This window comes from Rattus norvegicus, chromosome 4 (assembly GCF_036323735.1).
Source record: "Rattus norvegicus strain BN/NHsdMcwi chromosome 4, GRCr8, whole genome shotgun sequence".
Taxonomy (NCBI): domain Eukaryota; kingdom Metazoa; phylum Chordata; class Mammalia; order Rodentia; family Muridae; genus Rattus; species Rattus norvegicus.
In genome coordinates, this window is record NC_086022.1 from 92,180,623 (window position 1) to 92,206,655 (window position 26,033).

The window sequence follows — 26,033 nt, forward strand, 5'->3', positions numbered from 1 at the left end:
CCCTAACAATCATTTCAGGAGTGTTTATTTTTGAAATAAATGAAGTGTCCTATTTTCTTATTGTTTACTTACCATACAGAGCCCAAGGAGGGAGCCTAATGTACTGTAGCTTTGGAAGAGTCAGGGAAAACTAATAAACCATAGGTATTTAAAGAACAAATATTGAATATCTAAAACAGACAACAGAGGCAACATAAACAACAAAGAAAACCTCTCCAGGGGAAGGATTAAAAACTGTTTGGGTATTTTTGACATTCTCTCCTCACAGCCTTTGACTATAATGCTAGCTAGTAAAATTAAACACTAAGACATTTTTCTCTGGAGCGACTTGTTCTTCCACCGTGTGACTCTTCAGGAGTCAGTCTATAATACTCATTTATTCCGTACCACAGAGTTTGGCACACAACTGCTTATTGTTTATATAGCTCTTTAAATGCTAGTCTCCTTGGGAGATTACAACTAATTCAGGTTGATGAAATACTGTCTTCTTTTTTCCCCTGTATCAGCAAGAGTGTCGAGGTAGTCATTATTACACTCTTCAGAATAACTGACAGTATTGGGCACAATGCCTTGCTCATAATGAAATCCCATGTTGTTTGGAGTAATGAATAAATGAACAAGTACTAAACAGTTGAATTAAAACAGAACATGTACTGGAGAAGAATTACTGTTGTTAGGATGCACTGGACATTTTCTATTATTTAAGCTGTTCACATGGCATGTGTCCTTGGATGTTCTCTTTGGAAAACTACTGTGTACCAAGTTCCCTACTTATGAGAGTTTATTTAAGTCTAAGGAACAAAGTGTCTCATTAATTCATTTTGAATCCATAGGATGAAAATCTAAGTTGTCTTAAAAAAGTTTTGTAAAGTAACATGATTTCAGGTTAACATATCAAAAACTCTTCTTCTGATGCTATACTACACATGTAGGATCTGTAAGAGCCAGTGGGATCTTTCTAGGTTACTACTTGATTATGAATCCATAGAAAAAACCCTCAGCTTCCAAAGTAATGCATCACAGGAGAGCATCACTAAAAGATGACTTTGCGAATATGTGCTTGCACAACTTATTGTAGGGTGGGGTAAATGGATTTGCTTAAATGAACCAGAATGTTCTTAATGAAAAATATAAAATCAGCATGGAAAAATACAGACTGAGGTCTCAAAATAGTTGTTAGAAATATAATGATATGTGTGTATATGTGAGTGTGTGTGTGTGTGTGTATGTGTGGGTATGTACATGTGTGTGTGTCTCTGTGTGTATGTGTGTGTATGTGTGTATGTGGGTATATACATGTGTGTGTGTCTGTGTGTATGTGTGTGTATGCATGTATGTGTGTATGTGTGTGTTTATGTGTCCATGTGTGTGTATGTGTGTATGTGTGTGTGTTTGTGCGTGTGTGTATGTGTTTGTGTTATTTGTATGCTAATTTCACATAAGCTAAAGTCATCTAAGAGGAGGGAATGTCAATTGAAAAAATGCCTTCAAATTATTGGGCTGTAAGCAAGCAAACCTGTAGGGCATTTTCATAACGATTTACTGCAGAAGGACCAGCTCATCGTGAGTAGTGTCATCCCTTGGCTGGTAGTCCTAGGTTTTATAAGAAAGAGCAAGTCAGGAGGAGCAAATTAATAAGCAGCAGTCATCAATGGCCTTTGTACCAGCTCCCGCCTCCATATTCCTGCCATGCTTGAATTCTTGTCTTGACTTCTATCAGTGATGAACGGTTATGAGAAAGTGTAAGCAAAATAATGCTCTTTCTCACAAACTTACTCACGGTTGCGTAGTTGCGTCACAGTCATAGAAACAATAAATAGCACCAGGTAGAATTAAGAAGAAGATAAAATGACTGCACTCATTTTACCTGTCTTAAATATGGGTATCCATAACCCCAAAGTATATATGCCAGACTCCCACAATCATAAGAGCTAATATAGGTAGTCAGACAATAATTAACAATTCAAAACTAATTGGAAAGCAGTTTCAGCATAGTAGACAGACTGTCTTAAATATTTTTTTGCTGCCCTGAGCTCTGCAGCCCATCTGCCATCCTCTAACTGCCATGACATCTTTAGATTAACAATACAAACCATCAAGTGATCAGTCATATATTTGAATATGTATGTATTGCTTATCATAAAAATATATTATTTCAGGTAATTTACATAATATAAGCTAAACTGAGCCTGGAGTGTTGGCTCATGCCTGTAATATAAACAAGTGAGGGTCTTATAGATGGAAAGATTTTCTGCAAGTTTGAGTCTAGTTAGTCTGAGATCTATTGATACAGAGAGTGGAACTGAAGGAATGACCAAGACATATGGGTCGAGACAAGGAGACCATCAAATCTAAGAGGTCACTAGGATAAACCTTGTGGTTGAAGATCTCATAACTGTTGAACTTGGGAAATTAATTACATTTAAATAAGAAAATGAAAATGAAAAATTACCATATTATTATATTTACTATTCCTCAGAGCCTAAAACTACTCCAGAGAATTTGTTAGATAACTCAGGGAGATCACCCACAGTGGCAGAACCAATTAAGTGACAGTTATACAGGATTTGAGTTTCTTTAGTTAACCACAAGCTGGCTTTAGGGCAGAAAATAAGAAAGGATTTCAAAGAAGTGAACGGGTGAGTTGAATACCACATGGGTCCATGTTGTCTGCAGAGCAGGGTGGTACATCAGTTTGTGGCTGTAGCTAGGGGGATATATTTGTGCATGAGTGGTGCAAAGAAAATTTAAGGTTAGGTAAGTTGCCAGGGAAATGATGGGTTTTATATTATGACTCCTTAGCAAGTCATAGTGAAATTTGGCATTTTGTCTTTATTTATTATCTAGCCCTCAGATCTCTGTCTGCCCCTTTCCTTTAATATGTGCACAGCCCTTTCACAGCATTTACCTGAGGTATTTTATTCTCCTCATGAATATTTTACAGCTTACTATAAGCTCAAGGTAAACTGTTTTCACATTTGATATTGTTGGAGACTTTCCTCTGCTTGTTGGGTTTCACTTCATGTTCTCTTTCTGGATCCCAGTGGAACATTGTGTATTTTCTGATTAAATTCTGATTAAAAGCTAACTTATTGTATGATTTCGAGCTGTTCAAATGTTGGCCAACTTCCCCAAAACATCCAGTTTATATTGAGACATTCATACTAATAGATGCTATACTTGTTAGGTTGTTTATTTTTATTGTTTTTTGTAAAATTTACACTTTATTATATAAATTTAACCTGAATTTTGTTTATCTCAAGCTCTGGTCTTGAACATAATTTATAAAAGCACAGACTTTTGACTAGGTCCATAAACATAATGTTTTCAAGATATTGTATTAGATATTAGTAGAATTTTATTTTACATAAAATCAGGAATAATTCATATTTTTGTAGCATATAAAAGAGAAAAACAGAAATATTTTCTTGACATTTTTGTTAGTTGAACTAATATAATCCTGTTTTTTTCTTAACCTGCATTTCTGGCTTCCACAAGAGTTATATCTTTCTGAAATGCCAGGGGAAAGTTTTGATTATATTAAAACACCAAGTTATTGCTTGTAATATCTGCCATATTCTTATCTGATGTTGGAACATGGTAAGTGACATTTCTGAAATTTATGTTACTACATTATGGTAAGGTTGCCAGTCAAACTTACATTTCATATTTGTTCTAAGCAATGTAAATCATAAATATTTAAAATAAGACTGATTTTTTATCCCTAATGAAAGTCTCATGTATTTCTATTTGTTGCTGATACTTTTAAGCTTTGACAAATGTTAAACCAGAAGGTATTACAATCAATTAATATAATGAGATTCTCTACAATATCTGGCAGATGTCAACAATGTATGTTGTTTTAATCTTTCCTTAAAGGAATTGGTCATCAGCTATTGCTATACCCAGCTCTTCAATAGAAAAGGAAACAAAGTATTGGAGTAAGTTATAATAATGCACATCCTAGACTCACCAAGACTTCCACTTAACAATTCATGGTAAAGGTTCTGTACAGGTGTCCTATGTGTTCAAACTGTTTTGCTAGTAGCTTTAAGGACCATTTTGAAATTTCTAGGCTGTGAATTATGCCTATAATCAAGACACACTGTTATGGCTTCAAGAGACTGCTTTATACCTGACAATACACAAGAATCTTTGGCTCTCATTGTGAGTATACAGGCCTTTCCGTTTTCCCTGTTTCACCAAGAATATGCTTAAGCATACCTGTTGTGAAACTTTTAGTTACTGAGAAATTGTAATTCTCTTAGTTTCTTTTCCTATTGCTGTATTAAAATACCCTGACAAAAGCAACATAAGGAAATTGGAAAACTTTCTGTTTAGAATTTCAGGTTACATTTTTTTTATTAACTTGAGTATTTCTTATATACATTTCGAGTGTTATTCCCTTTCCTGGTATCCGGGCAAACATCCCCCTCCCCCCTCCCCTTCCTTATGGATGTTCCCCTCCCGACCCTCCCCCCATTGCCGCCCTCCCCCCACCAGTCTAGTTCACTGGGGGTTCAGTCTTAGCAGGACCCAGGGCTTCTCCTTCCACTGGTGCTCTTACTAGGATATTCATTGCTACCTATGAGGTCAGAGTCCAGGGTCAGTCCATGTATAGTCTTTAGGTAGTGGCTTAGTCCCTGGAAGCTCTGGTTGCTTAGCATTGTTGTACATATGGGGTCTCGAGCCCCTTCAAGATCTTCCAGTTCTTTCTCTGATTCCTTCAACGGGGGTCCTATTCTCAGTTCAGTGGTTTGCTGACAGGTTACAGTGAATCATATTAGATAAGTTATGGAGACAGAAACATGAGGGTGCTGATACCATCATCTCTATAATCAGGAAAAGAGCAGGGGCAGGGTCCTTCCTAGTGTTCTGCTTGGACATTGCAGGACTTCAGGATTCCCTTATTCAGTATCACCATACTGGAAGAATCAAGATGGGTCTTCCCACATCAACCAATGCAATCAAGATAATTGATTATAACAAAACACTCACAAAGGCTAATCTCAGTCTACATAGTATCTCACAAGTTTGGGAGCCTTCCTTCAAGTTGTCTAGGTGTAGAGCTGACAATTGTGAAAGGAAGCTCATAAGAAATAAAAATATATAAGTGTACTTTACATTGAATTATCTGATTAACATATAAACATGATAAAGATCTCATAACAGCCTTATTTATAAGAGTCAGAAGCTGGAAAGAACCCAGATGTCCTTCAACAGACGAATGGATACAGAAAATGTGGTACATTTATGCAGTGGAATACTACTCAGCTGTTAAAAATGACTTCATGAAATTGTTAGGGAAATGGAGGGAACTAGAAAATATCTTCCTAATTGAGGCAACCAAGTCATAAAAGAACAAACATGTTATGCACTTACTGATAAGCGGATATTAGCCCAAAAATCTCAAAATACTTAAGATACAGTTCACAGAGTACATGACGCTCAAGGAGAAGGAAGACCTATGTGTGGGTGCTTGCTTCAGTCCATTGTAGAAGCAAAAGCAAAATACTCATGGAAGGTAGAGAGTGGGAAGGACTTGGAAAGAAGAGTGGAAGGGGAAGGTGGAAATGGGGGGTGGGGACAGGATCGGTACGGGAGGAGACTTGGATGATATACAGAGGGGCAGGGATTTGAACAAAAGTGTGTAGCAATGGGGAATGGAGAATTGGGCATAGCCACCAGCAAGTCTCAGATTGCAGGAAAGCGAGAGGCTGCTAGGACCCAACTGGGATGACATTAGGTGAAATGCCCAGCAAAAGGGAGGGAGAACGTGTAGAGACCATATCCAGATATTAGCCAAGGCCCCGGTTGGGAGATGGGGGCACCCAATCATCTACAAACTTTTAACACAGAATGGCTCCTGTCTAAAGAAAATATGGGGACAAAGTGTGGAACAGAGACTGAAAGAAAGGCGACTGCCCCACCTGTGGTTCTATTCCATATACAGACACCAAACCCAGACACTTTTGTGATGCCAAGAAGTGCTTGCAGACAGGAGCCTGATGTAGCTGTCTACTGAGAGGTTCTGTCAGAGCCTGACAAATACAGAGGTGGATGCTCACAGCCAGTCATTGGACTAAGCACAGGTTCCCCAATGAAAGAGTTAGGGTAAGGACTGAAGGAGCTGAAGGGGTTTGCAACCCCATAGGAAGAACAACAATATCAATCAACCAGATACTCCAGAGCTCCCAAGGACTAGACCACCAACCACAGAGTACACAAGAAGAGAGACCCATAGCTCCAGCTGCGTTTGTAGCAGAGGATGTTCTTGTTGGGCATCAATGGAAGGAGAGACCCTGGGGCCTGTGTAGGCTGGATGCTCCCGAGTAGGGGAATGCCAGGGCAGGGAGGCAGCAGTGGGTGGATGCTTCTATGAGAAGCACCCTCAAAGAAGCAGGGGGAGGGAGGTTGGGATAGGGGGTTTCCGGAGGGAAAACCGGGAAGGAGTATAACGTTTGAAATGTAAATAAATAAAATATCCAATAAAAATATTGCCTATTCATTTCTGCCCAGAAATTTGAAAAGCTGGAGGAAATAGCCATTTGCATTGTCAATGTAAAACTCTTAATTCTACTTGGAAAGAGTGAATGACTGAGGATTTCTAATCTAAAGGTAAAATAAAGACATCGTAATGATGATAATGAGATACACATTTGAAAGCTAGCAGGAATGACTAGCAGTTTCAAATGGATAGCATAAATCAGAGCTATTTCCTTTTCCCTAAGCCCTGGCAAAGCAGATGTTCTTTATGCATTGTGGAGACTGCTTGGCTTTATGATATTTAGCCTTAGGTGTCATAAGTGATTGATGCTAAGTAAATATTTTATTCCTCTTTAAAAATGAAACAATTCCCTGCAATAGAATTTACATTGTACCCACAAGTGGAGAGAACCCCATCTTGAGACAGCTATAGGCTCTGCACCACACAGGTATGAACAGCACTCCTTGGGTCAAAATCTACCAGAGAGTAATATATGAACTTCATAGAATATGATATACATAGTAAAACAATGTTTCAGCCTCAATTTGATCATGACATAGAGACTCCCTTTCTTTTATCTATCATAGCTCTGCATACTGCCAGTCATTAATGTTTCTGAGGAGTTCATTAGCACTCCTGGTTGCTTTATCAGACCTTGAAGTTGCTTAGAAGATTTAGTGAATACTCCCTGAAGACTGTTTCTGAAAATGGTATCTAAATGTATATGTTGCTCTGCTTAGAGAATCAGGGGGAGTGGCCAGCAATTATAGCTCCTTCTGTGCCTATGGGCAGAAAAGGGTCTCATTAATTTCAAGTACAGTATACTTCATATAGATTACTGTGTGTCTGTCTTTCTTTGTCTCTGTCTCTTTATCCCTTCCTCCCTCTCTCTTTCCCTCCCCCTTTTCTCCTCTTCTCACCTTTCCCTCTATCTCTTTTCCTCCCCTTCCTTCCTCCCCCCTCTATCTCTGCCTCCACACTCTCGATTGACAACCTCACAATGTGGACCAAGTTGACCTCATCCTCATTATAGCATCCAGACTTTTCTGTAAGACACTGTGACCTTCCATATCCAGCCTCCTGAGTATGGGTGTACAGTTCTAGGCGTAAAATTGTTCTTTCTAATGAAGCTAAAATTTACAGAAGTACATTGTACATCTTCTGTTAGCAGATTGTTAAAGGCTATTTACCACCTCTACATATATAAATTTAAGAACAGTTGGACATGACTAAAGAACAAAAAAATTACTGGCCAAAGGCCAACCTGGGATTGATTGACTTTGCAGCTGAAATAACTAGTGGAATTTTAAAATTGCAAATTCCAAATCTATATCCTCTTCCTACCTATACTCTGTTAGCATTTCTTGAATTGTAGTACAATGAGATCTCAAAGATCTCAAAGCTAAATACCAGGTACCTCTCTCAGAGCTCATAGATGCTTACCTTGGATTGGGGTCTTAGAGTCACCTGGCCAACCAGCTCTCTTGGTAGTTGTGCCAGGCAGTGAGACATATACATTAAGCTCTGATCTTAATCTTTCCTTTGCCCTTTTCCAAGGACTAGCATCATCTTGGATCCTGAGGAAGGGGTGTTTTGGAACAGTGAAAAGAATGACTTGAAATCAATTGTGGGATATATACTGACAGCCTTCTGTTCTTATCTAGATAGTTCTTGACTCTATAGTCTGCTTAAGGTAGATTTTTGCTTGAGATAGCTTTCTATTCTAGATAGCTCTTTCTGGAGACAGCTTTCACTTGCCTGAAAAAAAAAATCTGACATCTCTATGAACCAAAATCAGGAAAACTACTAGAAAAAAATTTCAAGTTTCTGACCAAAGTCAGAAATCCTGCTAGGAAAAAATATCTAACAAGCTGCATTTGCTTTCCTAGCACTTCTTTCTGAGTAGCTCTCTTGCAGACCAAAGCCTAATCTTTGCCTCTATTCTTTTAGGTTCATGAAGTGCCCATATAAATAAGATTACATCCACATATTTTCACATAGTTGAGAAGTTATATATTCTTGAATTCATGTTTTCAGAGTCCTTTCCTACAGACTTAAGGACTATCTTGAAGGTCACATTTACCTTTTATGCTGAGGACATTAGACACACATTTGCTGTCCAGAGTTGCGCTGTCCCTAATTATCATGGAGTATTTAACCTTGTCAGAGATGACATTCCCCCAAAGTAAGAACATAAATAAAATGTATAAACAAGTCTTATGCCTAGAAAATGTTAACCCTTTTGGAGGCTCATGCTCTGTAAGCCATGTTCTAGGGAATGGAACTGTGACACTCAATCCCTTCTACATGGCCATACAGGACTTGCCACTTACATCATTTTTTTTACCTTCTCAATAGGAGCCTCAGCATCCTAAGTGTTTCCTTGTTGAGAAAATATTCTTATACTAATACTATTCAAAGACTAATGTGTTTTCTTTTTCCTTTTTTATTACCTCCTACAGAATGTCATTTAAAGTTAACAACATGCCACCCAACATCTAGACGGCTTAAAACAATGGACACTATTATGAGACTGGGGGCTTAGAATTCTGAAGCAGAGCCCAATAGGCCATACTCCTTCTAGAGCTCAAAAGAGTCTTTTCTTTGGTTTCAAGCCTATAGCTTCCCCAAAATAATCCTTGCTGTGTCTCCTGAGAATGTCTTTCTCCTGCACTTCTTTATCATCAGTTAGCTCTCTACTTTCTGCTTTGACTTTCTCCTAGGACAGCATCTACACAGGACTAGTTTCCATTTTTATTTGGCATGACCTCATTTCATCATGATTGTATTTTAAACACCATATTTTCAGATTTGTCATATTCGCAGTTTTGACAGTTTCAGATTTCAATATACTGTCTTATAGATTGCCATTTTGCCCACCACAGCACTGCAGTGTCAGTTTTACCCTATCCTCTCTGTTTCATTTAGATTAGAATATAAAACAACTGGGCTTCACATTGTTACCACTTCTGTCCTTCTACTAACTGTAACCTGGCCTTACTTAGGTCCTGCTACCATTTAAATTATTTCTGTTGCAGTAACCACTGAAAATTTAACAGAAAAATCTGAAGCATGTATTAGCATTTGTCTTTCAATACCTGTTGTAACAACAAAACACAACAACCCACTTGTGTTGTCTATCCTGTACTCCAGAGTATTGTGAACTTCCTTCTTGTCAGTTTCTATTTGAACTGACCTTAGACAACTCAGTTATGTGTGACTTTTAGTTTCATTTTAGTTAATCACTGGAGCTACAAAAGAAGTCGTCATGAAAGAAAATTAATAAATTTTGTGAAGCATAAACAATGTATTGACTAAATTTTCAAAACAATTTCACAAAATCTTGGTGATTATCCATAGGACCTTGTTACAATTTAGTACACAATAGTGTTTGTTACCATCACTATTATGAACATAATCTTTACCTTTAACAAATATTCTAATAGGCAATTCCACTGGTGTGTGAAAACTCAAAATTAGGGCCATCATTATACAAATGTTTTACATTGTATTATAAATATTATAATGCAACATTTCCATATCTACAGGCATATATTCCCATTTAATCATCAATTTTATTTAGTGTGTTAACTGCTTATTACTGAGTGGCCATATGACAACTACCTTAGCATTATATATATATATATATGTATATATATATGCGTGTGTGTGTGTGTGTGTGTGTGTGTGTGTGTGTGTAGAAAATATTATATGAATATGTGTGATGTCCCTTTTGGTGGCAAGAAGTACAAAATGGTTTAATTGCTTCATCGGTTCTTGTTATGTTAGAATCAAGATAAGCTCCCAAACTCTGTTTATCGGAGCCTCAGCTGAGGAGGTGTTAACTTATATGATCACTTCAATTCTTAGAAAAATTCAGATTCTTTTATTTGTGTGGATATGCACTTCTTGCTGGCTATAAAGGCAACTTATAAATATTCACTACATAAAGTTCCAGATATAACTATTTCCCAATAAAGTGAAGGAGGGAGGAGGGAAGTAATAAGAAAGGAAGGAAGAGAACTAAAGATGGCATCTAAAATTGTATATAGGCATCAGATCACCATTATATAGTCATGGCCACTCAATTTGTTATTTTGAAGTAAGTCACCAATTCATCTAATATATAGTGAGTTGAGATGACAACCAGGAATGGAAAGCATGAAAACCACCTTTAATAAATGTCTTCTGGTCACCATATTCAATCTTCTCACTGTAAATACTCAGCTTACAAGTATTCCCTTTATATGTGATTTCAATTGTTATCTTCAGATTATTTAAAAAAATTGACAACTATGTATGTTGCTTGCCTTAGTACTTATTGTTAAAATTGCTGCAATAGATACTTTTTTGATGATATATTTATTAATCCACATGAAGAAGATCAAATTCACAACATGTATATTCTTATAACAGAATGCATTTATCCTTCACACCATTCAGTATATTTAGGATTTTTCTTCTTGTGGATACTTTTTTATTGTTTGTTGGAGCTGAGGACTGAACCCAGAGCCTTGTGCTTGCTAGGCAAGTGCTCTACCACTGAGCTAAATCGCCAACCCCCTGATGGATACTATTAATAGTATTATTATCAAACATTTTTTAGTGCTTACCAACACATAGCAGAACAAGCCACCTGACTTAGTTCCTACTCAGTGATTTGATATAAAGACAATTCATAAATATTTTTTATTAAATGACTTCCTTCAAATATCCTATAAGGAAAATGAATATTCATTATCTCTATTCTATAGGTGCATAAAGTTAAGTAGATCCTAATTAAGTATATCCTTTAAGGACAGAGATAGAATTGATTGGAAGATCAAGGTTGCCATTGTATATTTTTGAACAGTTTCTGAAGAATCGAATGATATTTTGTTGAGTTTACTGTATAAAATTAAAATTATTTATTTAGGCTTTCATGATATGCTCATCACTAGCCCAGAAGGATTCACAGCAAATTGGTATTCAGCCCTTAGATATGTATTCTGTTTGTGTTTGTTGGCTTCTGTGAGATTTGTGAAAATTATGTGGAAAAAAATATAGTCCATAGTAATTACATATTCCTGTGGAGATTTTTTAATTAAAGTTGTAAAAAATTAGCATATAATTTAAAGTTTCTATTAATTAATATGGTTCTCATTTAGAAATAAGAACTAACTTGGATTTGGAATATTTTTCTCATATCCAACATGTAGAACATAGAGATTTATTGTTAAAAATAGTTTAACATTACTATTTATGAATATAAACTTAAATAAAAGTGTAGAGGATAAAAATGCAGCTAGAAAGGACACTATACTCTCGATGGCCTGACATTCAGAAAGCCAAATTAAAATGGTAACCCTCCTTTGCACCAGATAGTAGATTGTTAAGCTTATTACAGATCTTTAGTGAATTTTTAGTCTCTTATGCTTGACCTTAGAATAAAGTGATATGTGCATTTAAGATTTTTTCTCACTCTTAGTCTTTTAAATGTTGAATGCTGTAAGAAAAATACATGTCATGGCCATGCCTTTACAGAAAATTTTCAATGTGGCAAATTTGAAGCATTTGACAAATTTATCTCTAAATATAGATGCATGATAAATGGTCAAAATCAGAATGATGAAATGACCTTTTGCCTTCTGATCCATGTTATAAATAAGAAAAAAAATTTATCTGCAAAGGAGAGCTTTAATCAAGGTTTTGTTTAGCTGCTTTATTTTAATTTATGCCATTTCAGTCATGAGAATCATGCACTAACACCAAATTTTCTAACAAAGTTTGCCAACTCTTCTTTATATCTGAGTTGTTACACATGATTCATACAGTAAGAGATATTATTGATCAAGATTCTTTCCAACTTTCTGCTACACAAACTCTACTTTGCTTGATATCATTGTGGACTATCTTTTTCTTTCCTTTTTTTCTCTCTCTTGGGTATTTTATTTATTGACATTTCAAGTGTTATCCTTTGTCCCAGTTTCATCCTCCCTCCCCCTACTTCTATGAAGGTGCTCCCTCACCCAGCCACCCATTCCTGCCTCCCCACCCTGGCATTTCCCTACACTGGTACATTGAGCCTTCCCAAGACCAAGGTCCTCTCTTCCCATTACTGTCTGAAAAGGCCATCCTCTGCTACATATGCAGCTGCAGCCATGGTTCCATCCATGGTTTCCTCTTTAGTTGATGGTTTAGTCCCTGGCTCCTGTCAGCAAACACTTTTTGGCACTCGCAATAGAATTTTGGTTGGTGTCTGTATACGGGATGGATCTTAACAATTTTTGACTCTATATAACTTAGTATTAATTTCCAAAGTCAGTGGAACTATTAAGAATTTGGTTAGCTTTTATTCCAATTATTTCTTTTTCTTTAAGACTTTCTATCTCTTCAAAGGTAATTCAAAGAGTGGGTACTGGAAAGGAAAATGACAAACTGAATCAGTGAAAATATGATTTTTTTTATCAGTTGGAATATAGCTTGAATTATTTTATCTGTAGAATTTCCCTCAATGGTTTATCGAGATCTTACCACAAAAATTCAACTAATTTTGCCGCTTCAAAATATTTTGAGGGTCATAAATATGACTCAGCAGGTAAACACACTTAATGTTAAACCTAGTGACCCAAGATCCACACTGCATAAGATTACCAGTTTGCTCAAGTTGTCCTCTGACCACGTGTGCACCATGTCATGCCATCCTCCAACACACACACACACACACACACACACACACACACACACACACACACACACACAAACACACAGACACACACACACACAACTGAAATAATGTAAAGAAAATAATAAAATATATATTTAGGACTGAAATCTTACATTTTGAAACTGACATTTTCCAATTGAAACAATTCATGTAGGAAACACAATATTTTAATTACTTTGTTCCTTTTATTATTGAGTGGAACTCCACATTTGTCCTATGACTTGACTACAGAAGGATACTGTTGTGCCCCCACTGTTGAGCTACAAATAAAGATGCTGTGTGGTTTGTGTGACCCTGGAAAAATAACCCAAGAAGAAACTACTGTGTTGTATGGTGTATTTGTCATCTATTATTTATATGTATTAAAACACAACATGTGCTAGAGTAAGTAAAACTTTATTTTATAGTTTTGTAGGCTGTAGCTTTAATGGGATTGAAGTGAAAGCATGAATAGATACATGTGCCTTGTGGAGGTTCTAGAAGAGAGTAAGCTTGCTGTTTTCTCTATCCTCTAGGTTCTATGCATATTCTTTTATCATATAGAGTCCTTGCCCATCTTCAGTCCCATCAGCTCAACATCCTCAAATCTTTGTGGTTTTTCTTTTTCATTTCTATTTTATCTGCATATTGTTTTTTACTAAGGCTCTTCTGCCCCCTGCTTGATGTTGTATGTCTTATTGAAAACAAATGTGGAGCTAGCCTTAACCAAGTTTACTTTCTTATTTCACAACACTATACAAACCACAAAACATACATTTTCTAGGTACAGCAAGTGATATATTTGCAAGTTGTGGGAACAGGAATATAGACATGTACCTGGAGGGGCAGGAGCAGACCTGATAGAAGTATCTGGCCTTTTTGGGAAGTGCACACTTAGTTTGGGAGGCATTTTATACTGACTTCAGGAGTACCAGTCACTTTGAATTCCCCAGTAGTATGTGAATAATTCAGTTTCTCAACATCCTCAGATCAACAGCTTTGGTTCTGTTTCCAAATCTGATTCTATCCACTCTGTAGCATGTATGCTGATACAGTATTGGGATTTAATTCATATTTTTCTTGAAGCTAAAAACACTGAACATTTATGATGGCTTTTACTTATAGCTTTCTCTGATTAATAAAATGTTCATGTCATTTGTCCATATCAAATTAGATGGTATAAGGCAATTACCATTGGATTCTGATACATTTTTTGTATTTTACATACTAGTTCTTTATCAGATATTTGACTAATATTTTCTTTGAATTTGTATTCATTTTTACCAATTCCCATGGTATCACACAGAGTGAAAGTTATTTATTTTCATGTGCCATATGGCTTTTGATTTAGTAAAGTATCCTTGTTGTTTGTTAGCACTCTTGAATCTTTGTGGGAATCTATTAAGGGAATTACAGTATAATTGTCACATCATATTTGTAAATTTTTATGCTCATATAACTAGGATCCACATAGCAGCTTTCCTCTTGGGCATTGTTACATGTAGTATGACATATTGCTGGAAATTTCTGTAACTCCCTTGGTGCATATTTGAGTTACCACACATTTTTTTTTATTAAACCAAAAAACATGACACTTGGGTAAAATTTCTTGTAACAAATTAAAGAAAATCTTTGTAGGTGGTAGTTAGAACTGATTTTTATACTGGAAATTATGGACTTAATTTTCTATGTCCTTGTCAATCAAATATTTAGTTATAAGCAACTTTTAAAAACCTAATGAATTCTGTGATATGAGCATACAGAAACTATCTACTGAGTGTTAAAGCATTATAGAATTTATCCTTATTCAAGATACTCTTGTTTCTTACCATATTTATTGCAATGATGCAAGAAACATGAGCCCAAAACGGAAATCACATGGTGATAAGTGTTCCTGGAGTTTTGTCTTCCTAATGTGTATTGTTGCTACATTCATACTCTCACTCTACTCCTTCTCTTTTCTCTCCTTCTTCTCTCATAATACTAAAACATACATGCACACTTTTTATTCTCACATACATGTATGTGGAGATTATAACCTAATATACATATTTTTAAACATCCAAGTGTAGGAACTGAAAAAGCATTTTTTCTTCTCCTTAAACAACTCAGAAATTATCCCCCTTGAAAAATTTGAGAGATGTATTGAAAAATATGTTGTGATTTTATAAAACACTAATGGTAATTCATTTGAATGTCTATACCAATGATATTGATGACAACTAAGAACAGAATACTAAAGTTCAGCTTAGATAGGCATTTCTACCAGCACAGACTTCTCTTTACCAAAAGAGCATATATTCAACATATTTCTGTCCCAACTAAAAGTTTGTTTATTACAATTGAAACTTGCTTTATTCTCTGTTTAATCTTTTTGTTTTAATTTTAGAATCATTATTATCATGGTACAATATAAAGGTGAAAGTTATGTGTTTGTGTTGAATTGCATTTTATATACCTGTTTATTTAAAGTGTCAACTTTTAGGTAAAATTTATTATACAGAAGCATTTTTAGAGGTAACATTAGATAAGGGTCATATTATAGAAAATGATATGGAATATGAATTTGGACTTTTAAAAATTTACTCAAGAAAACTAACAGCATGGACAGAGCCTGCAAGAGGTGATTTTATTCTTGTCCTAAAATTACTAAAGTCTTAAAAAATGAAAGTATGTATTTCAGGATGTTTTTCTCAATATAAATTAGAAAGGTTAGTGGATTCCAGTATGAGCACTTATATTTAATAGAAACTCTTATAAATTCTTTTGCCATTTAATCCAATTATTTTCCAAAAATTTGTCATTCTTGTGCAATTTAAAGACCTCCTTGACATTTAAGTAGTTTTATAAAGCCAATAATTACAAATAATTTGAATGTCTAAATATTAAGTCTTCAAATCTAGAAAAAAAGCTTAGAATAATGAGAAAAGGACAATGCATCTACTTTTTTTCATCATGATGAGTAAGGACAAACTTCATTTAATTGAAATTTCTGCATTTGAACCAACTCTGACTTACCATTTAAGATGGAAAAAACAAAAATGTACTATTTTGATTCCAGGAATTCCGTTTACCCAAATTATGCATGTCTTCCCAGACTAGAAATGACCTATGGAATAAAGAGAGCATGAGGTAATTATTAAATGTTTACTGATTCCATTTTACATACCTTTTTCTCTCAAAACTATTGTACATTAAATTATTTTTCACAATTTCTTTACATTATCAGCAAAACAGTAGAATTATCTTTAAATTTTAAAATTTCTAAGGAGATTAATAATTATATATCTCTTAAATTGCAAAGATAGATATCATTATAATAAAGAACCCTGGAATATATTGAAAAACATTTTAAAATGTAATTTTGAAAAACATCTGTTGTTATAATAGATAGGACATCCAGACAAAAACTGAACAGAGAAATGCTGTTGCTAACTGATGTCATAAACCAAATGGACCTCATAGGTATCCGCAGAAGATCTTCTCTTTCTTTTGTTTTATTTTCTCTTTCCTTTCTTTATCTTCCTATCCTCCCTTTCCTCCTTTTCCCAACCCTCCCATACTTCCTATTTTTTCCTTCTTTTTTCCTTTCTTCGTGGCCATAGATATAAAGTGTAATGTACTCCTGCAATGCGTCTGCTCTAACTAAAGTAGGATAGAAACCAGTCAGAGTTATTATTGTTCTTACATCTCCTGATTTCATGTTGGTTCTTTGATTTATTAGAGATGGGATAAATCCTTGTGGAAGCTCCACTTCCACAAAGAGGACCTTCACAATTCTGGATCTGATATAGTATTAGTATGTGTGTCTACATTTGGGGAGAATCACAAATCTGGGATTTCCTCATAGTTGTGCATGTTTCCACTGGTGAGCACTGGCACATAGGTGTCATGAAGCCTCCATCTGATGATTTATTATTCACCTGGACAGAGGAAGCTGCTCCCTGGATTTCTCACAACACTGTATTGTGATATTTTTGCATGGGTATCTATGGAGATGGGAGGAGGACTATGGGGTTTCCTATTCATGGGAAGAATATCTTTCTAATGACATATCTAGACCTTTATAAAAGAATATCCAACAGAAGTTATTATCAGGCCATTATCAGTGGGCCATTATCATTTTAGAGAGGTTGAACAGTCACAGCGAACATAAATACATTGACCAAGGTCACAGAGAAGATGTACTCAGTAATATTTACAGCAAGTAAAATACATGTTCCCTGGCTCTTACCTGGATCTTACTGTGCTTCCTATTGCAAGACATCATTTTGATGTGTACAGGACTTCTGGGACACCAGAATCTCTCTATATGAGCTCATCAGTGCTGCTTCTTTGAAGAACTAAGGTCTAAAGCAGCCAATTTAAGATATAAACAGAGACTGAAGGAACACCCATTCAGAGCCTGTCCCACATTTGGCCCATACATATACAGCCACCCAATTGGACTAGATGGATGAAGCAAAGAAGTGCAGACCGACAGGAGCCGGATGTAGATCGCTCCTGAGAGACACAGCCAGAATACAGCAAATACAGAGGCGAATGCCAGCAGCAAACCACTGAACTGAGAATAGGTCCCCTATTGAAGGAATCAGAGAAAGAACTGGAAGAGCTTGAAGGGGCTCGAGACCCCAAAAGTACAACAATGCCAAGCAACCAGAGCTTCCAGGGACTAAGCCACTACCTAAAGACTATACATGGACTGACCCTGGACTCTGACCGCATAGGTAGCAATGAATATCCTAGTAAGAGCACCAATGGAAGGGGAAGCCCTGGGTCCTGCTAAGACTGAACCCCCAGTGAACTAGTCTATGGGGGGAGGGCGGCAATGGTGGGAGGGTTGGGAGGGGAACACCCATAAGGAAGGGGAGGGGGGAGGGGGATGTTTGCCCGGAAACCGGGAAAGGGAATAACACTCGAAATGTATATAAGAAATACTCAAGTTAATAAAAAAAAAAATAAAAAAAAAATAAAAAAAAAAAAAAAAAAAAAAAGATATAATCACTGGCCAAAAGTCCATCAAGTCACAAGTTTAATGATAAATGTCATGATTTCACTCCTAAATTATGGTAATATAGTCTTTTAGGAAAATCTCTTCTAAAACTTTAATTTTTCATTCTGTGGGTTTTAAAAACTTTCTTATATCTGATGAACATGGAGATTAGAGTTAAACATCCCATTGTTATTGCTATTTCAAAATCCCAGAAATCTGTTGTTTTTATGTAGATTAATGCTTGCATATACTAATATACATAATAATGAAAGAAAACTTTCTCAGGAACAAATAGTAAAAGCACTGAGTGGTAAAAGCAAAAATAACATGGCCTTTTCTGTGGATAGTGTGTTATTCTTCTGAAGTCAGAGGCCCTTTATTTACTCCATATTTTACTCCCACTACAAAACCTGTCCCCATTCTATTCTAGAATGTTCTAGAATAGCTGAGTTCTGGTAATATTAGGAATGATATATATTAATGTATTCTGAGTGCTAGGCAGCTAAGATCTCCAAAGTGCTTTTTCCAGAAGCAGCCACGGCAGAGTACAAAATTCCATTTTTGACTTTTAAACAAGCTCAGATTCCTTCATCTCTCAAAGCCAAAGCAAATAGAACCGTCTCTTAAAGTATAAGGCATATTTATTTCACACACCTTTAAAGTATTAGTACATATCCACTTCACATACCTGTAAGGTATTAGCACATATCTGTTTTACATGTGATCCTGAAAAAAACATCATAAACAAACTTTTATGAAATGTTTTTGCCTTAAATTTTCACTGTATGATTTGCATTGTTATAATAAAAAATAAATTATATTCATGTGGGCCTAGAAGGGTGTATTTGATGCTGAATGTTTACATTTGGGGAGGAGAAAAACCACAGATTTTATCTGTGAAAATGATGAGGAAACACATTCTTCAGAGATTCTTAGTGATTTAAAGAGTTGGTGTAGATGCTAATGTTTTGTAGCTTATAGACTCCAAATAAGGTCTTTGTTAATTTTTTTGGTTTTTTTTGTGGTTTTGTTTCTTGTTTTTGTTTTTGTGATTTTTGCAGAAAATTCATGTTACAGAGTAGCCTTCATTCTATACTGATTAAATGAAGATCGATCTCTCTCTCTCTCTCTCTCTTTCTCTATCTCTCTCAGTATAAAATCTTACTATTACATTAAACAAATTTGTATAAATACAAAAATGACAAAAAAAGCTGATTTTTCATTTTAAATGTATGTTGTTGCTCTCAAGTACAGTTGAGTGCATACAAGCAAGTTCTTTCTTCTTTGTTGGATTAAAGTTAAGAACATGCTAAAAATGTAAGAAGAAACTAACCTTAACATGAATTTTAAATATTTACCCTTAAATAATTCACTATTGTGATTAGTTACTATTTATGTATCAAAAGAACTTATACTTTGTGTTCCTTAAATAAACATCATGAAAAAAGTTAATTTTAAGGGCTGAAATATTAAAAAAAGACATGCTATACAGGGGGAAATTTTAGAAATTCTACAAACTTTACACATAAACGATACCTGTACTTATTTGTGAGGTTACTTCTTCCCATGATCATTTTTAGTATAGATGGTTTATTATTAAAACTGATCTTTATATGTGAAATAATATAATTTTAAATGTTTATCAGAAAATCTTGACTAATATTAGATATCAGTTTTCTAAATAAAAGCTTGCTTTTAGTCCTGTAAAATATAATAATCTTTGCTTTCACCTAAGCATACTAAAGAGCACAATGTTAATTGGAGTACAGATTTCAATATCAATGTCTGAAGTTGTTCTCATTGTATTAAGTTATTGCTTGCTATACTCTTAAAATATTTAGAACTTCACATTTGTAAGACTATTCAGAAGGTAAGACAACTCAAACTTAGAATATGAAAGGACAAGTCAACCATATTTTGTCAAATGCAAATAGAAATATATGATATGGCATTTCATTTAATAATATTTAATTAAAATGAAAGCATGTTTGTAACTCTAGAATTGTTTATATTTCTTAGACATTTGCTTACATATATTCAAGTTAGAAGAGCAATTAGTTTAAAACTATAGAAAGAATGCCTAAAGTATAGAACAGAAAGGGTACCCCAATTGTCACCCCATTTCCACTTGATGCTAACTAACATGGATTGAATAGCTTTTATTTTTACAAATACTTGCTATTTTTCAGACGTGATGGGAAAAATATAATTATCATCTCTGTGAAGTGACTTGAAAACTTTCCATATAATTCTTTAGATACTATGAGGGTCCTAAAATTCATTTTAATGCATAATTCATAAACAATTATGCATAAATACTGTGACAGCCTTAAGTAAGCAGCAAAACCATTACCCCTGAATACATTAAACATATTGAAACATTTAGATAATGATTTAATGTTTTATTAGTGTGAAGAGAGACCATGATTATGACAACTCTTATGAGGGAAAATATTTAAATGAAATTTGTTTGCAGTCCAGTAGTTTAGCCTATTGTCATTACAGTGGGAAGCATAGTTGCACACAGGCAATGCATGATGTTGAAAAGGAAGCTGGGGATTCTACATTCAGATTAGCAGCAAACAGCAAGAGAGAAAGAAAGAGAGCCGCTGGTTCGGATTTGATCTTCTGAACCTCAAAGCACATCTCCAATAACACACTTGCTCTAACAAGGTCACATCTCCTTATCCTGTGTCACTTCCTATGAGTCTATGAGGGCAATTTCATTCAAACCACCATAGACACACATTTTAGTAATCTCTAGTTTCGTAATGTTCACTACTTTTTTTCTTCTTTCTCTTTCTTCTTCCTCTTTCTGCTCTTCTTCTTCTTCTTCTTCTTCTTCTTCTTCTTCTTCTTCTTCTTCTTCTTCTTCTTCTTCTTCTCCTCCTCCTCCTCCTCCTCCTCCTCCTCCTCCTCCTCCCCCTCCTCCTCCCCTTCTCCTCTTCCTCCTCTTCATCATCAACATCACCACCACCACCACCACCACCACCACCACCACCACCATCATCATCATCTTAATCACCTCTACTGTGATTGAGAATCATTTTACCCTTTCAATACCTTTTCATCTCTTCTCCTCAAAAACCTACTCTTATAACATCTTTCATGTTGATATTTTCAAAAGAAAAATATACAAACACTTCCCAAATATGTTAGAATACATTTTCTTAGATACATAAAATATATACCTGCAGCTATGAGTGCCTAGGACATAGAGAGTAAAATCTGTTTTCCTAATGAAAGTAGAGATGAATAGCAACTTTTGAAACCTCTTAAGTTTTGCTTCCTCTTGCTGAAGAGACAGATCTAGAGGCCTGAGAGAAGTAAGCATCTTTTGGACTGACTACAGCATAAAGAGAGAGGCTTGAGAGAAAAATGGACTAGTTAGAAATTCTCAAGACACTGTGGCATTTTGAATGAAAAAACATGCACAGACACACTATATGTTTGTTCTCTACTTATGGAAACTGCTAAGGAAGAGTTAAAAGATATGGCCTTGTTGGTGGAGATATGCTGCTAGCACTAGGCTGTCAAATGCCCACATGAGGCTCATTCTCTTTCTGTCTCTGTCTGTCTCTGTCTGTCTCTGTCTGTCTCTGTCTCTGTCTCTCTCTGTCTCTGTCTCTGTCTCTCTCTGTCTCTCTCTGTCTCTCTCTGTCTCTCTCTCCTCTCTCTCTCTCTCTCTCTCTCTCTCTCTCTCTCTCTCTCTCTCTCTCTCTCTCTCCATCTCTGTCTACTGCCTACATATCAGGATGTAAAGCTCTTAGCTAATTCTCTAATACCATACCTCTCTGTTTCCCACCATGATGAATATGTATTAACACTCTAAAACTGTAAGCAAGCCCTCAATCAAATGCTTTCCTTTAGATGAGTTACCTTGGTCATGATATCTCTTATAAGCAATAGAACAGTAACTAAGGTAACCATTCTATCTTAGAAATCAAAACTCACCATGTTCAATTGCAACTGTAGCGTGTACACAAGAAGGAGGAGGAGTACTATGTCATTATACCAAGGGCATAGGACTCAGGATAGTCTCCTACAGGGATAAATAACTTTATTTCTGATAAAGAAAGGTCCAGAGAAGTCAGTAACTCTATCCTGGTGAAATTACACAAATGAGGAAATGTTCTAATTGAACTGTGCCACATGTTTTAGAATCTGGCAATGAAGTATCCTCAGGTTAGTACAGTATTACCATTAACATTACTATGTAGAATTTTAAGTTTCTGTGTTATTAGTATAGGTAAAGTCATATAATTTTTCTGCTTTCATAAGGCAGTACAAGGATAAGAAGGAATTTTGTAATTTTTTATCAAATTTGATATTTATTTTTAAAAATCTTGTACATTTAATTGGAAAGGAAGTAGAAACTAATTCCACATAGAAAATCCCTAGTTCAGGCTCTGGGGAGATTGCTCTGTGGTTAATGTGCCTGCTGCATAGAATATGGATTTGAGTCTCAAGCACACATAAAAATTGTGGCATGACAGTGTGTGGGGGGACCAGAGATCCAGGTGTGCAGACCTGGGAGTCTCTAGCCACAGTTTTAACTGACGCATTCTATATCTAGTGAGTAGTCTGTCTCACAAAATACAATGGGGATGTGACTGAGGAAGACACATGATGTCAGCCCCTGGGATCTGCTTGACCTACACATGAGCAGTGGAGTATAGTTCTGACCTTAAGGATGAAGACCGAGGTCTTCCCTTTCCTGTCTCCAAAGAGTCTTTAGGGACGTCCTACTGTAGTAACTGCATGGCTGCCACTCATTTTGAGTTCTTATCCAAGAATATATCTATAATCATGGCTGTTTACCCTCCCACACCAGACAAAAGTCATCATACTAAATGGATATTTATTCACATTACTCCTTAATGGCATTCTGCTTTCCTTTCACTGAATTCTCTCTCTTGACTTATTTATGTCTCCGTACTCTATCTGTCTGTGAACTTGGATATCAGGACTTTTTTAAAATTTATGTATATATGTCATTTTTCATTTTTATTGGTTATTTTATTTATTAACTTTTCAAATTTTATCCCCATTCCCAGTTTCTCCTTCATAACCCCCCATCCCCTTTCCCTTCCCCTTGCTTCCATAAGGGTGCTTCCCTACCTGTCCACATTTTTTTTTAACTTTCTAAAATGGAATGCTTTTGTAGCGCTGATTTTACCATTAGTTTAGTAACAGTGCATGGGACTCCCAACAGTTCAGTCTTTGATCCTTTACAGGATCCAGTCCTTCTATGTTCATTTCAATGAACTCTTCGGCCTGCAATTGTAAATTGGGCTTCTGCCCATCAGATAGCTTTCTGGATTCTAAGAAAGCACTGGCTTCTCTTTTGTCCTCTATTCCCTGTGACCTTCTATTCAAAACTACTGAGAAAATGGCCTCTGCAATTTAGTGTCTCCCCTTACTTTCTGTGTGAAAACACAGAGCAGGTGAACTCCTTTGTCTCTATTGTGTATAAAGCCTTACAGAGTTCCTTGGCAAGTTATCACCAGACATGACTAGGTGTTGTCAGTTCAAGTGTGATAAGCTAATATTTTTTTTATTTTCAATATCAGTTCCCTTCACAATGCATTATTTTATGATCAATACTTCCTCTCAGTTTTTATTATTATTTCTCTTATTCCTGTTTTCAGGACAAGTTCTTTGCTTATGAATCTACAACTAAACTTATTCACGAATGGATTAATAGATCAGTTTTGAAATGTATCTCTCCTTAAAATAGTTCCTACTAGCTATTTCCAAATTTAAAATCTAATGTTAACATATTCCACATAGAACTATTTAGAATTTATTTTAGTTACTGTTTGTTTTTACTTCCAAAATGTAATGATGTCATGCTAATTCTGGAATCATAATTAATTTTAACTAAATAGAGGAGAAAAAAATCCCTCCTCACAATTTGCTTTACTACCCTGAGCTTGGTTTACTATCAAGTATAGAAGTTCACAGCATCAGTTGGTGTGAAATTTGCAAAGGGCACATGATGAAGTAGATAATAAAAAACACATCAGCACTCCACTTGCAGAAACACACACACACACACACACACACACACACACACACACACACACACACACACAAGTTTTCTTTCCTTTCACGTACAGTTTGTATATTTGCCTGCCTGTGCGTAAAGCAACCAACAATGATGAAAATACCATCCGTGGCTCACTCCGAAGAGTCTTATTAAATGAACACTAGATGAAAATTCCATAAAATCCCTCTTGAAATACCACATCGTCAATGATGAATAAGAACCATCAAACTCAGGTCATGCCAGGCTAGCTTTAGAGAACAGAATGTTTCTGCCCACGATTAAATACGTAAATCTTTGCTGTCAAACAAAGCTATTGTTTACACTTGCACTTCTATTAAGGGATACTGTGTAGAAATATGCTATACTCACTTAAAAACCTATCCTGTGTTAGCATGGGTCTGGGCTTTTATGTTGATCAGACCAGTAAGAGCAGTGACAAAGTTGTGCTAAGCACAGGAGACGTTCTTTGGTTGGATACATAAATCACTGATATTTCAAGTTAATCTTCATATATTACACTTATAAAATAATTCATAACCTTCACTTGCAAGGTACATGTACAGTTTTTGTGTATGTACTGATTTCTTCAATATACAGTTATCAATCTGTCATCTCTCACCTATTTATATCCTTATTGTCTGTCTAGCTCTTACATTTTAAAAGAATTTTGTTGTGTTGTACTTTCCCAGTGTTCTAACTACATGTTGTATTATTATTATTATCATCATCTCTATGTCTCTCAAATTATATATATATTTATTTATATATTTATATTTTATATATCATATATATATTATATCTGATATATGTATATATATATATATCAGAATTAAACATGTATCAGTGTATAAGCTACTTGTAAACTTTTTCAAAACTGGGTATGGTCATTTTTGTCTGTTGAGTCTGATTATATTTAGACTCCTCTTTTGGCTTTTTAAATTTTATTTTTAGAATTGGTTAATATTGCTTTCTAAAAACATAAGCCTATTACAAATTAAGCCTTTTGGAAATGTTGATAAGTAATAATCTATTTAGGCATACTTATAGTGAGAAATTTAGATAACTTTTCATTTGTTAGTTGAACTGCTTAATCGGTGAATTATGACAATCCCATGACTATCACCTGAATTCCAAATGTATAGTTTTTTCATTTCCTGGATATTGTCCAATGGCTTGTTGTAGTCCATTTGAAGTAATCCTAGAAAGATAGCTTCCTGGCTGATTTCATTTCTGCTATCAATAAGAAGTCCAATACTTCTCAATTATTTTGCCTGGGGGTTATGTCTCCTCTTTCTCCTCACATTTATAAAGTAATACAGACTTGGAGATACCGTACTACAGCATCTATTTATCACTGGTTTGTCTGAAGTTTCTGTCATGTAAGAAGGCTACATTAAGAGAACACAAGTATATTTTTTCAGGGCAATATTAAGCAAAGAAATCTCTCACTGCCGGAATGCTCTTAGTGTGTAAACCACATCAATGACTGTTTCTAGCAATCAGGTTTCTACTACGTCTTGGTAGAAACATGTGTCTTTGGAAAATGTGTAGTGTTGAATTAAGAGACCCAACTATTTCTCACGTTTGCTTCTCTTACATTAGCATTTCAAAGGTGCCCAGCCTAGAAATTTAAGATGAAAACAGTGGTTAGAGAACAGTATTTTGCTGTTTTTATCATTTCTTTGGGCAACTTTCTTTCTTTGAAACAACAGGCTCTCGTTTCTAAACTTCCAGGGACCCCCTCATATATTCTTACAACTGTGCTGTCCCCTCCATTTCTACTTCACCCATTCTGTGTCACTGTGGGACTCTGACA

At 35.5% G+C, this 26,033-nt stretch overlaps 1 protein-coding gene and 1 long non-coding RNA gene across 6 annotated transcripts in view; one reads left to right on the forward strand and one right to left on the reverse strand.

Moving 5' to 3' along the window:
• Ccser1 (coiled-coil serine-rich protein 1) overlaps positions 1-26,033 on the forward strand; it is a 1,236,544-nt gene that overhangs the window by 696,727 nt on the left and 513,784 nt on the right. The window lies entirely within an intron of this gene.
• LOC120102492 (uncharacterized) overlaps positions 1-26,033 on the reverse strand; it is a 115,570-nt gene that overhangs the window by 34,708 nt on the left and 54,829 nt on the right. Inside the window, exons 3-4 of one of the 2 annotated variants that reach the window (XR_005504165.2) lie at positions 18,854-18,891; positions 16,191-16,281 (exon numbers count right to left, since the gene is read on the reverse strand). This is a non-coding gene — a long non-coding RNA (uncharacterized LOC120102492). The remainder of the gene's footprint in view (positions 1-16,190; positions 16,282-18,853; positions 18,892-26,033) is intronic. The other variant, XR_010065809.1, reaches the window with a different exon arrangement.